Genomic DNA, 13,576 nt, shown 5'->3' on the forward strand with positions numbered 1-13,576 from the left:
ACAATGAATGCCGCCTTGCGGTAATGGAGACGAAGATGTTGCGTTGAGCTAGTGGCGTAACATGTTTTGATCACCGATCGTGGAAAAACTGCGAGAGGGGCGTCTTCGATGGTATGGTCACGCAATCCGTGCTAACGAGAATTCACTTGCCAAGATTGGTCTGAACATCAAAGTCGATGGTAAACGATCAAAAGGCAGGCCGAAACGGTGGTGGCTTGACACGCTGGCTGGGGATTTCAAATCAAATTTCAATTCAATCAAAATTGAGTCCAGATCAGGCATTTGATAGACCCAAATGGCGAAACCAATCACGACGAGGCAACCCCGCTTGTGAACGGGACAAAGGCTGGAGAAAAAGAAGAAGGTGCTCCCGAACTTCGATTTCTTCGTTGAAGCGTCGAAGTAAAAATATCTGTTTGTTTCGTTTTGATATGAAAAATTATGGAATTATGGAACTATCCCATAGTTTTTCACACTAATCTAAAAAGTCCTTTTGCAGAAGCGCAAAGTCAACGTTAAACTAGGACCCCCGCCATGTATACGAACTCGCTGAAGACAGTTTCATATTTTCCAGTTGAAAGTTAAGAAATGAGCTCCTGCTAGGGACATTAAAGGTGTCAGTATAGTGGCCTTAGTTCCCTTCATAATAATTATGCGTTTCTGAAGCATCCAGCAACTTTCCTAGTGAATAAAGATGTTATCCTATCCAGTCTTATTAATACTAACCGCGAGAGCGTTTCGATGGTACTAATTGTCCATAGATTATCTGCAGAATAGCACTTATGCGATTACATACCTTGAACGTAAACTTGCCGATAGCAACGACGGCTAGTTTACCCTCTAAAGGACCCTTTCATTCTTGAGCAAATACAGTAGGACATCGTCAAAAAAGAACAATCAAAAAGTGCAGCCGTAGTAAGATTCCTGAACAAGGAGCTGCAGCAAAGTAAAGATAACCGTTTATAGCGAAGGACCCATCAAGCAGACTCGTCAGAAGCACACTATCCCTTTTCAGACGTCGAATCCTCAATCTTTGCTGTGAATTTGTGGAGTTTAGCTATAAATTTCACTTACCCGCCGATGGCCACTTTAGCGGATCTGCAGACCTGCATGTGTCAACTTTCGCCGCTTTTCTTTGAAAATTTTCGGATGACTCTGCCCTTACTGTTGACCGTACGAGTTGTCAACCCTGCCTTCACCAATGCTCACAGTTGTTATTTCACTTCTGTCATACTAGTACATTGGGTTTTGAATTATTTACTCCAGTAATAGAGTGGATGCCTTCCAAGCAATTAACGAGCCATTCAGTACTAGTATGTATATCTCCCAGGCGGTTTTTTCAACACCACCGTAGGTAAGCGTCGAAACCACCTTGAAGCAGGTTTGATCGCACTCACAATTTCCGTAACCCCGCTCAATCTTTCTGAGTTTCCATAAAATTTGCTGGCTCCATAGCCTATTTTCACAAAAATCCTCTGACTATTTTGTTCTTATTTCTCTTCCGTGTTAACCTCTTCGCCACTTTCTAGGTGCAGGGTCACAAAAATCCTTCTGAAATACGTCAACAAATATATCACCATACACCTCAGTATAACGAAAGGGAAACCTTAATTAACGACAAACAGTACACGCCATTTATACTTATTTCTCTTAATGCTGTTCCTCTGAAGTTTATTTTGGTTATTCATCACGTTCCTTTCCCACTTCATCTGGAGCTCCCCAAAGCCCCATAGTAGGCCGTACTTGCCTTATAGAGGCAACCTAAAATTATTTGCCCCTGTTTCCCCTCCGATGGACTATGCTTCCTTGCAATGTAAATTGAATGCTCTGGTAGGTTGATGCTCGGTAAACGAGCTTACGCAAAATGTCAGCAAATGCAATTCCGACATTCTTTCTTTTTCTTTATCACTTTGGAGCTGCTTTCAGGGCCTTGATGTATCCCTCAACGTTTCTCCTACAGCCTCACTCCAGTCTCCCTGAACATCTTTCAATAATGCACCTGAAATTGGTCTTTCTTCCGGAATTGTGACTGCCTCGCTGTTGAAGCTGTACAACGCAATAAAAAGGACTTCCCTTTGTGGACCACATCCTTACTCTTATATGCGGCAACATTAAATCTCCTTTGACGTGTACACTTCTTGCAAGGACTATAATGAACAGCTCCGTCTCCTAACTCAACCATGATATTAACATAGTATGCTGGTCCCAAGCGCAGGTAAAGGAGGAGGGTTTGAGGCATCGTACTTTGTACTAAAAAATAAAAATAAAATGCCGAAATCAGGGATAGAAATAAATAAAGTATGGTTGGAGTTATTCCACTATACTAAATCCTATCTGATCCACCAAGAGAGATCAGCTAAGATTTAGCATAGGTACCGCGACAGGTCGATCAAGAAAATGCATCCAATATTGTTAGAAACAAGATGATTGGATCGAGTAACAAGCCTCACATGGGCCTCGACGTGGCAGGATGCGCTCCGGTCCAGTCGAGAAATGGGGAAGGGTTCTTGACACTTGGACGACGTCAGGACGTAAGCAAATTAGTCCAAACGAAACAAATATGTGTCTACACGCTAAATGTTTGCACCCTAACTGGAAAGGCCGAGAAACTCCTAAGTGCCCTTCGGAAAAGGCGCATTGATATCTGCACTCTGCAAGAAACCCGATGGTCTGATGCCAAAAGCTGCTACATTGAACGCAAACTGACTATAAACTTCTCTATTTTGGTAGCCCACACACTCAATACGGTGTGGTCATTACCATCTCAGAAAGTTTACGTGAAGTGATAAAAAAAGTCGAACGATTTGATGACCGGTTGTTGAAGCTCAGTTATATCAGGTGATCACAGTATTCACTTCTTCACCGCGTACAGACCACAGACAGGTCGGCCTAATGCCTTCAGGAAGCTTTCGATGAAAAGATTTGTCACTTTCCTGCTGACGACTACATCATCATTGCCGGCGACCTTATGCCATGGAGGAAAAGGGTTTGGAGCCGTAGCAGTACATCAACCGAGATACTTGGCTTTGGAATGACGATGTTGAAATGAAGGTCTGTGAAAAGAAACGCCTGTATCACAAGTTTCTCGATGATAAAACGCTCGCCAATTGGCATGTTTATAAAAATGCCAATCGGGAAGTAAAGAAAGCGATCGCTGCCACCCGAGTGTCCCATTACCAAAATCTTTACGATAAATTGGACGCTCGGGATAGGAAGAGAGATCCGTGTCGACTTGCAAACGAACGTACACATGGATATCGAACATCTCTGCTGCGGTCATGTGACGAACGGTACTTTGCTTATCAATCGCCGGGCCACGAGGAATACACTGCTTTATGCAGGAAATGATTCCTAGCGTCCAATAGCAAAAATTATCTCGAGCAACTTGTTCAAAAGTGAAATTATCACCTCATGCAGCACGGTCTCAGGTTCAATCTGAATAAAACTGAATTTTTGGCAACCGATAGCCATGAATTAAGGCACAGTAACTGTCAATGGCAGGTTCACCTGGCTATTTTAGTGCCAGGTACCGGCTCTGTTAGTCTTCAGCCACTGACGTTAGCATTCTTCCCCTATGTTGGAGTATTATCCTCCTCCAAAGAAATGGCACTTCCCTGAGTTTTGCTGTCCGACTTAAGCGCTAGAAAGTAAAGTTTCTGCAGCTTCCCTCTTCAGTGGGCAGAAGGTCCACTTTCCTGCTATATAGGTGAACAGGTATGCTGCCAAATCTGTTGTTGATGGGGCAGTTACGGCGTTTAATTTAGCTATAAATTTGAAGGAGTAAAGCCAGACTAATTATACCACAGAAGCTTCCCTGTTTCAATCTTACCCCCGGTATATTGTCCCCGTTCATGTTGACGATTTCTTTCCTTTCCAGCCTGGCAATTTAGGGACTATAGTTTGAATCAGTCCACTTGTCCCCCGTCGCGCAGTCCACCAGTATAACACCTGATTGAAAGTGTATCCCGGCGAAGATAGCTTTTCATCCTTCATACATCTCTATGACGATAAGTCCACAATTATTTCCTCTATTTGAGTATTTGCTCCGGAAATACTTTTGGCAGTATGGCCAGTCGGATGCCCATTACCGCATTAGCATAGCTAATGACGGATCTCCTAGGTCCCACCTTTCCCCCTGATTTCTCGCTTTTGGGCTTGGGTTTCTTGGGAACATTCCACTCTTGTAGGCTCAGCTTCACTGCATCCCGCTTTTTTGGCTGGTTGACTTAAGACATACTCTTGATGGTGCTCAAAAAGCAACGATCTTTGTTGATTACGGTCTTCCCAGTAGGCCGATATTGGCCTTAGCTCCACACCTTGACTTCTCCCTTCTTGGATATCGTCACCTGGGAAAGAGGATATGAACGTCCGGTATGTTATAGGCGGTAGCAAGTGTCCAGCATTTGGGAGGGGGTTGAATTTCGTGGCTAAATGAGATTGAACCTTAACCATTCCGAAGCAACTCAAGACCTACTGTCGCAAACCATTCCGTAGTGCTACGTGGGTAAAAGTCTGGGGAATGCAAGGCACAAGAAGCAATGACATTGCTGGGAATGGCAAAGGTCTCCTCCTAGTGCAACAATAACGAAATATGAAGAAATGGTAAACAATATGGTGTTTGGCGCTAGATCAAATTATTAACGACGAGAATGAACGAGAATGACGCCAATGAAGACCAGAAACCAAATCCTGCTTCAAGCTTCCGCGGAGCTGGGCATTGAGCTAGCCAACAATGGACACGTGTCTACCTTCCGATGTAGAGGATCAGGCTCAATTGTTGATCTGACTTACCTCATTACCTCATTGGCAAGAAGGATGGTCTGATAGGGGAACATATATTTTTCTCGACATTGGAAACGGAGGAGGTGAAAAAAATAGGGTAGCTGACTGGCCCACTTGCTTTCAAAGAGAAGACATTGGCCCCAGGAGGAAATTCCGCTTTCACCACAGTAAGATACTAAACTACTATCGATCCGGAAAATTTCACTGTTACCATTATCTGGTCCCAGGAGGCCAGAACATCGAGAGCTGGAGAAAGAATGCCGAGGTCTTCGTAGTAGCCTTAAGAAGGCTAGGGCCAGCTATGGTCACCTGTGCCTTAAGGCAAATACGTTGTAACAAAAAAGCTTCGTCAATAAAACCACCCCAAGTGACGTGCCCTTGATTCTTACTCAAAATCATTACAAATCTTTCCCGCAACACGAAGAAAGTGGACCTCACCCAATTAGGTTAGAGGTTAGGTTAGAGAGGAGGCGCTATGAGAGATCTATGGATGAATGTGAGATAAGAATGCCCAAGGATTGAACAGGATTCGTAACAAAATCCCTCATCCTGAAATCAGGCCCACTGGTACCTTTTTCGTATCGCCCACCTTCCTTTTAAACACTATAGGGAAGATATTTGAGAGGGTTGTAGACAACAGCATGCTCCCGTTCGTGAAGCTAACGGATGGTTTCTCAGAGCGGCAATATAGGCATCGGCGAGCCCATTCAACAGTCGATGCCATAGCAACAGATCTGGCTCCGAAGGCGTTGACCGTCGGTAAATTCTGCTCGGCCGTGACGCTTGATGTGAGGAATGGCCTTAATTGCATCAAAGCAGCAAAGAAAGAGCGATATTGGATATGCCAGCAACGGTGGGATGATTCCGAAAATAGTCGTTAAACGCATGTACTGATTCCAGGTATCAATGAATGAGTCGATCGGAATCACATTCCTTGCGGGACATGGTATAGGTATTGGGAAGTATTGGCATTGTTTCGGATAAAACGCGGTCCACGACTATCCTAAATGCATCACTACACCCGAAGATTCAGTTCCTTTGTCCGAGATAAGGAAAAGTCCGAGATAAGGATTGAAGAGGCGGCGATCGGAAGCAAATTGCTCCGATTCAAGGAAAGCTCCAGCAACTGGATCCCGTCAACTAATTGTGTTGGTATAGACCAGAGTTCTCCTTGCGACGTACTTCAAGATGTAGAACTTATATTAGGATAGGATAGGCGCGGCATACCGAGTAATGTTGCATTCTCAAACAACGCAGGCACGCGCAGAGACTTATCACGAACTCCGTCGAACGGACAAGCGACTTCACGGACGGAAAAGAAAGCCTGGGATAACCAACAGGTCTGTGAACCCGGAAAGGTATAGGGAGCACCCGCACCACGCGAAAGTCTTATCAACAAGTCAACAGGATGAAGCCTTATACACCTCCTGCGAGAGAAAGAAGGAAATCTGAAATCACAATGGGGTTATTGGACTGATTGGTTGAGTGTTTTGATGAATTCAACAACCAAAACAAACACCGAAGAATCGGAGGTTCCACCAACTAAAGATGACGGAAAATGCTGCCACCATCAAGCATAGATGAAACAATCCCTGCAATCCATCGGTTTGTAAACCATAATTAGAACCAAATTGGTTAAATATGGAGGCGGCCAATTACACCAAGTGGTTCATCAACTGATGCTCGAGATATGTTACGGTAAATCAATGCCTGACGACTGGCAACGAGCCATTATCTGTCCCATACATAGGTGCTCGGAGGTGGCGGTGAGGAAGACGGGGCGGCAACCCTGTCGGCCAAACCAAAACGAAGTGGCCGAGGAGAACCTTTGCAGTGGTGGCACCGAGAGACGCTGTACTCACTTTGGTTTGCCGGCCGTGATGCAGTAGGCGAATGCTCCAAAGGCCTAATCAGGGCGATCATACCCGAGTCTGCACGGGGAATCATCTGAAGTGGCAAATTGGTCCCGAAACCTCACCAGGGGTATACTGGTATCATGGGAACCGAGATAGCCCCTGGACTCTCACTTCGGTTGAACTCCCGTTGTATGTGAGGACAGCTCGGCTATTTACCGTTGGCCCACTAGTGGGAGCTTCATGGGGGTTGTTGGTTATGCTTAAGCGAGAGGAGACTTTCGGGTCTCGGCGTGGTGTTGCGTTTCAAAACGGGTGCTGTACTCCTTAGTTCCGTAGAGATTTAGGTATGTCTTGCATCCACTATTATGATGGCTAAGCCATGCAATTGGTATAGACTGGTACCGTTGTTGCTTGTCTAAGCGGGGCTCTGATTGTGGTCAGAAAATCAATCCGTGTCTTAAGAAGCTCGTGGAATTAAGTCGTGCAGACAGGTGCTCACGTCAAACCCTCAAGGACTTAACTGTCCCATACATAAACAAGGGGATATCAGCAATTATAGAGGTATCACATTGTTGAGTACTAACTATAAAGTATTCTCCGCTATCTTGCTAGGTCGGATAGCCCCATATGCCTAGAACATCATCGGCCCATACTAAAGAGGCTTCATTCCAGGCAAATCAGCAACAGATCAGATTTTCTCTGCGATGGAAAAGCTGTTGGAATATGGACATCAGTTCCACCATCTTTTCATCGACTTTAACGCCTCCTTCGGTATCTCGGCTAATTTGATAAGACTGACTAAGCTGACCACTCTCAAGACATTTGACATCAACAACGGTCTACGACAAGGGGATGCTATATCATGCGTTCTCTTTAACCTGGCCGGAGAAAGTGATCCGTAACGCAGATGTTAATGCAAGAAGCGCCATCCTCTTCAAGTCTACTCAATTACACATTATGGGAAGAACAACGCCGGATGTACAGTCTACCGTCATTCAGATCGAGCAGGCAGCGGTAGTTCTCGGGCTGCACAAAGCAATACGAAGTGCAGCTCCAAAAACCAAAGAACGAACAACAAAGAATCGCAAGACAATAAAGACAGGAGACTACAACTTTGAGACCGTTGACAATTTCTCCTATCTAGGGTCGAAAATCACAACCGATAACAGCTACGATGATGAAATCCGCGCACGGTTGTTGTCAACCAACAGAACCTATTTCAGCTTACAAAAACTATTTCGCTCTTACTGTACAAGACAATGATCTTGCCAGTCCTCATGTATACCTCAAAACTTGGGTTCTTAGCAAAAAAATAGCGAACTCTTGGCGTTCAAGAAAAGAATCCTCCGAAGAATTTTTGGCCCCCTACATGAGGATGGATGGGTCCGTAGCCTACATAACGACGAAATCTATGAACGATGATACGGCCGTCTGGTTGCGGATAAAATCCGGCTTAACAGGTTGCGGTGGGCGAGTCACCTAATCCATATGAATGGAGATGTTCTAGCCCGGAAAGTCTATAAGGGCAATATCTATGGTAGAAAAAGAAGACGAGGCAGACCCTGCCTAAGATGGAGCAATGGCGTAGGTCAGGACGCCAGACAGCTTCTAGGGATATCGAATTGGTGGACCTCGACGCAAAAACGGGATGTCTGGATTTCCTTATTAAGGCAGGCCTAGACCGGATGCCGGTTGTTGCGCCGTTGATGATGATGATGATGAAGATACCGACCATTAAGTTGAATATTTGCAAGAATTCTTGCGATTTCCTGGCGATCTCAAGGAAGTCTGGATTGGAGATGGTGGTGGGTTGTTTCAAACGGTTGGTGTATGGGAACAGATCCGCTTTGTACGGCGTTTGCGAAGGTCACGGACGGATGAAGGCTGAATTTGTGATAGGGTGACCAGCGGGGCGAGAAGTAGTGGTGGATGGGAGGCGCACGTTTTTATGCGTTTCTCCTTGCCACCACTTGGACAAACCGACGGCATTTCCTGTAGTTTGCGCGCTGGTCATTGTCCCCCGCCCCCCAGTTGCACGTACTTCGGTGCCTGCTCGACAGTTTTGGCGCATTCGCCAGGGCCGTGTAGCTGGTCACATTTAACGCATCTGTAGGCAAGGTTGCGGTTGGTTGCCGCGTGTCCGTGTTGACCAACCACAAGTCGAGGTTGATGCCATTGATTTTTGCCCAGGGCGTGGCAAAGGGTTTAGCGCTCAGGGTGTTGGAGACTCCCTGAGCCTTGAATTCAGCGACGGTCTCCTGAGGGGAGAACGTTGCATCTAGGCCTCGGAGGATGAGGCTGGTTGTCTTCTCGAAAGAGAGAGTATATGTGAAGAACTTGTTATGGTTCTCCACAAGGATTTGTTTGGCGGTCGAGTAATCCTCCGGCGATTTACTGAGGGTCTGGTGTAAACTACCTGATTTCTTGCGAGTACAATGGGCCAACACGGCCTGAGTGCTCAGAAGCTGAAGCTTCTCGCACACCATACATACACCTGACTTCTTGATCAGGTAGTTGTTAGGGAGTGCACGTGAAATCGATTGTTTAATCGATTTAAAAATGTCGGGACTTTCTACTAATACAAGTGGAGGTATCTTTCGGTTTATCTCCTGCTTCTTTGGTGACACTGCAGATGCTGGTCTCGGCTGATGGGGTTGCTTGCGTGGTGGTTGTTTGGCTGCGCTAGCGGGATGCAGCTTCTTCACCTCGCTGAGGGTAGGGAAAGCCTCGAGGCGGGACCCAGTCAGTAGAGCGAGTGGCATCGGTTGCACCTACTCCACGTGGACGGTGGTGTCCATTATTTCAGTTCGCGTGGTCGGCATCGTAGGAGGCTGGATGTCCCGAAAGTACGAGCGATCGTGGCCTCGAGCGAAGTGATCACGGATGTATGTGTAGCGGTTATGCACGCGAGCTTCCTCAATCTTCTTCGTCAATTTCTTCTTTTGTTTTCGGAGGGCAACCACATAACGGATCGCGCCAACTGAAGTTGAACTCCCCACAGTCTCATCGGCACAGACTGCGAGTCGGACTCGCAGTCGTTCGAGAGCGCCACCTGGGACGCCGTATCCCCTCCATAGTCAATGCTTTCCGGCTGAAGATCGGTGGTCGGACTGTCGGTCGTCTTGCTGCGCTTTTTCCGGGCCACCTTTATGAACCCTTCTACGAAATATGATACATATTCTCCCACTTTTATCGAATTTTATCTGTGCTTATTGCTATTGTCTACTATCATACTGTCAGCTACCTCGCCTATTATTTTCGGTACTTCCAACAGCATTTACATGCAAAAATATGGAGCCGTTCTGTCGCCATAATTTCCCCTTTGAAAAATTTCATTTTCTGGCACATAAGGTTCATTGTTTCACAACAAGTCAATAGTGTAACAAATGCGAAGAGACAAAATGACGCGTCAGTGAACAAAAGAAACACAGAACAAATTGTTCGTGACGACAAGCGACAACAGCCTGGCTGGACACGGACGCGCGTCCAAATGGAAAAGTCACTGAATCCCTCAGTGTATATTCATAATAATTACGGGAATACGTGAGTTTTGTATAGGCAAAAACCACAGAAATGTGTTTCAACAAGGATTAAAATGTCAAGAATCCATTCGTCACTGTTCCAAGATTAATAACTTGAAATTTGCGGTCAGCATTATGGGCAAGCTCGAGCGGATTGCATTCTGGCTTATTGCTTATGACCTGGGCGTATGTTGACTGAGTGAATCTCACAAGAGTTGGGGATGGCACCGTCAACAACGGAGGCCAGCTAGTCGCGGACAACAATGTAGTGTGCTGTAGGCATAATGATCGTCAAATGATCTGCATTGAGTCAAAATGAAGAAGACCAGTGAAAGGATGGGTATGACCAATGTTGCCGAACGGGGTGGCCCAATTTTTGGGTATTACTTCATTCTTTAAGCCAATTCTTTCAAGACAAATGACTCCCTTTGAGGGGCTCTGAACCCTTACCACTAGTACCATTTACCTAGTAGTCACCCCTATCCAAGTGACTCCCAATTATGCCTGATCCCGTCCCAGGTGACCTTCCAAATGGTAACTCTTCAAATTATTGATAGTTCCAGCGCGGCTACCTCACTCTCCCAGATCAGCTTCCACCAAATTAGGGCCGCGGCCGCGGAGCAAGAGCCCGACTAATAGCCTGACGCGACCAACAAAAAACTCAATTCCAGCCTGAAATAAATGCGATCAGAATGAATAACTAATAGCCTTGTAATTTGGTCAAATTAGTTATTTATGTCGCGTTAATTTCGTTCTCAATTTGTTTGGAAATTTTTAGGTGGCTCACACGATAGCCACAGAATATACAGACATTAGCCCCTGTTCTTGCGGTTGGACAGCACAATCGTTGGCTGGCCCGGCCTGGCGGCCTGTCCGCTCGTCTGCCTGCCCGTAACATACTGTTCACCTTTGGCTAATTAAGATCCGGCAACAAAGTGCCAAAATATCTTCGGAAATGATTTTTGCTCAAACAATTCCTTCGACCTTTGGAGTTTTTTGTAACTTGTCTTAACAAAGAAATGTTGTTTGTTAACAGGAATTTCAATATGTAGCATAGGGTGGAGAGTTGGTTGTCCAGGGATTGAAGTTGTGGGAAAAAGTGGCAAAGGTGAATCTGTCGGAGAAAATCAATCTGATTTTGTATTGAAAAAGGATTTAAGGTAATACCCCCATATTCTCCCCATTCATGCCAATTTCTCATACCCCCAAAGTAATTAGTCTCCAAAAGGCTATGGGTCGATTTCAGCGTCAACGACTCTCTCCCCAATTCTCCAGGACAAGCACGGTTTATTCTCGCTGCAAGACTTTAGATACTTCGAACACTTTAGATACTTCCAATTATTTTTGACGTATCTTCATATCACCCTGTCTGCGTAATGGTTTTCGTGAGTATTCATTTCAGACATGATTTTTTTCCAAACTAATTATTGGTTTGAAAATTAATGTTGGGTGACTGGAGCTAATATTATTTGGGTAAAAAGCAGCCACAATAAATTGCATTTGCTGATCACTAATGATAGGAATTCCGATTTACTTTATTAATGATGATGATATGTCGTGTTGATAATTTCCTTAAAAAAAGTTAAATATTTTACTCTTGATAAAATGATTTGTTTGTCTGATAGTTTTTTGTAATTAATTCCTTTATAATAATACCTTTGCAATTATCCAGGATGCTTATGCTACTACTGGCTTATTAAGGAATTCGAAATGTCAATTTTAAATGGTTCTAAGAAACGTCAGTCAACAGCTTTTTATGGGAAAGCTACGGTCCTGGTTAAAACATTTTTAATTGGGTAGCAATTGTTTGAATGTGCTGCTCCTTCGAAGATTGCCTATCTTACTATGGTGTGGAAGTTTACTAAAGACCTTCTAGAGAACCAAAGGGAAAACCTGAAATTAAGCGGCAATCAAAACCCAAAAGAGTCACTATTGTGCCGAGGACTGAATGGTTACAAAAGTTATGATGTGATCGCGACGAGCAACCTTTGGGTACAAAGTGACCTTCAAATTTAAATAGACTTGTCACAGCTAAAATGAACTCTACTGAAATCGGCCTACTTTTCTCAATCATGGTAGCCAATCATGCTAAAATTCTTAACAGAAAAAAGGCTCAATACGCTTGGGAAACAACACACAACGGAAGAGCCTTCAGCACCCCCGACCCCACTGTGTCTCTTACTGAGATCAAAGTCTTGCACACTGCTAAGAATTTTCTTTCGGACGAATCGTTCTAAGGCGGACGCCATCTGGTAAAGCGGCTATGGGCAAATCCCAGCACCGAGTTGTGCCAAGGTAAGAAGGAAACGGCCACCCGGATTTGCGGTCAATCCGACGATCCCCACTTTTAAGCCCAAAAAGGGAGGAGGGAAGCCTCGGCTTCCATTTGCAGCCAAAGTTAATGAAGTCGACGGATGACTCTTGCTTGACGATATCAATCCATCCAGTCAGTCAGAAAAATCACTTCCCAGCTGTAAGGATTGCTTCATGGCAAGGCATCAAGGTTTGCATTGAGAAAGTAGGTATATTTTCTTTTTTGGGGGTAGAGTAGGTGAATGCGGTTACGCAATGTCAGACTCCTACAACAGTACGCCGTCGGATCACCAACTGAACACCTCCCTGTCAGCAAACAACTAGCCTGGAACCGTTTGACACAATACTTCGGGCTAGCTCTCCCGCTCTCCGGATTTCGTAGCCCTCAAGTCGGGGAATTCCATTCACCAACGGGAGGGGAGGAAGGAAGTTATTAGTTCTTGAAACTCCATGCCATCCAGTCCCTTCGCCGATCAAGCTCAATCCTCTTCACAATAAGAAGAACCCGAACATAATCCGCAAGACTACTCCACCTGCCAGCGCTTCTCAGCATCTCTCTGACAAAATTATCTGCGTATGTATAAAGCTGCAGATTTTGTGCAGATAAGACTGAAAACCTCCATGTCTACTTAAAAGTTGGGTAAGGAAGCAATCAATCTCAACATGCGTTAGCTTCAGCCACGGATCTAAATTGTCGATGAGCTGCGCGTCCATCGGCTTCTTAGAGCATTGTGCCAAGAGAGTTGCCACTCAGTTTGGGTGCATTTACGTTCTTCACGGGCAACCACCTCTCTTAAGCTTTCGCCCTTCGGCTGTAGATAGCTTTCCACTCCTTGGCAAGGAGGGCAACTAGGATCACACCCGCGAACACCATCGCGGCTGGTTCTGAGAGAGTACGATAACGAAATACTCCCCCTCTGCACTTAAACGTCGTAGAGCAGAATGTACTGCATTCCTCCTATAAGAAGACGTCTCCTAGTAGATTTAGTGCCTCCAGCATTCGCCATTAACCAGCTCAAACCGAAACTCCAGCTGTAGTCCTGTCTGCTGCTATTTGATTTGCTCGAAGAAGTTCATCTGCTAGTCGAGCAATAAACGAAGGCA

Source organism: Hermetia illucens, chromosome 1 (assembly GCF_905115235.1).
Source record: "Hermetia illucens chromosome 1, iHerIll2.2.curated.20191125, whole genome shotgun sequence".
NCBI lineage: Eukaryota > Metazoa > Arthropoda > Insecta > Diptera > Stratiomyidae > Hermetia > Hermetia illucens.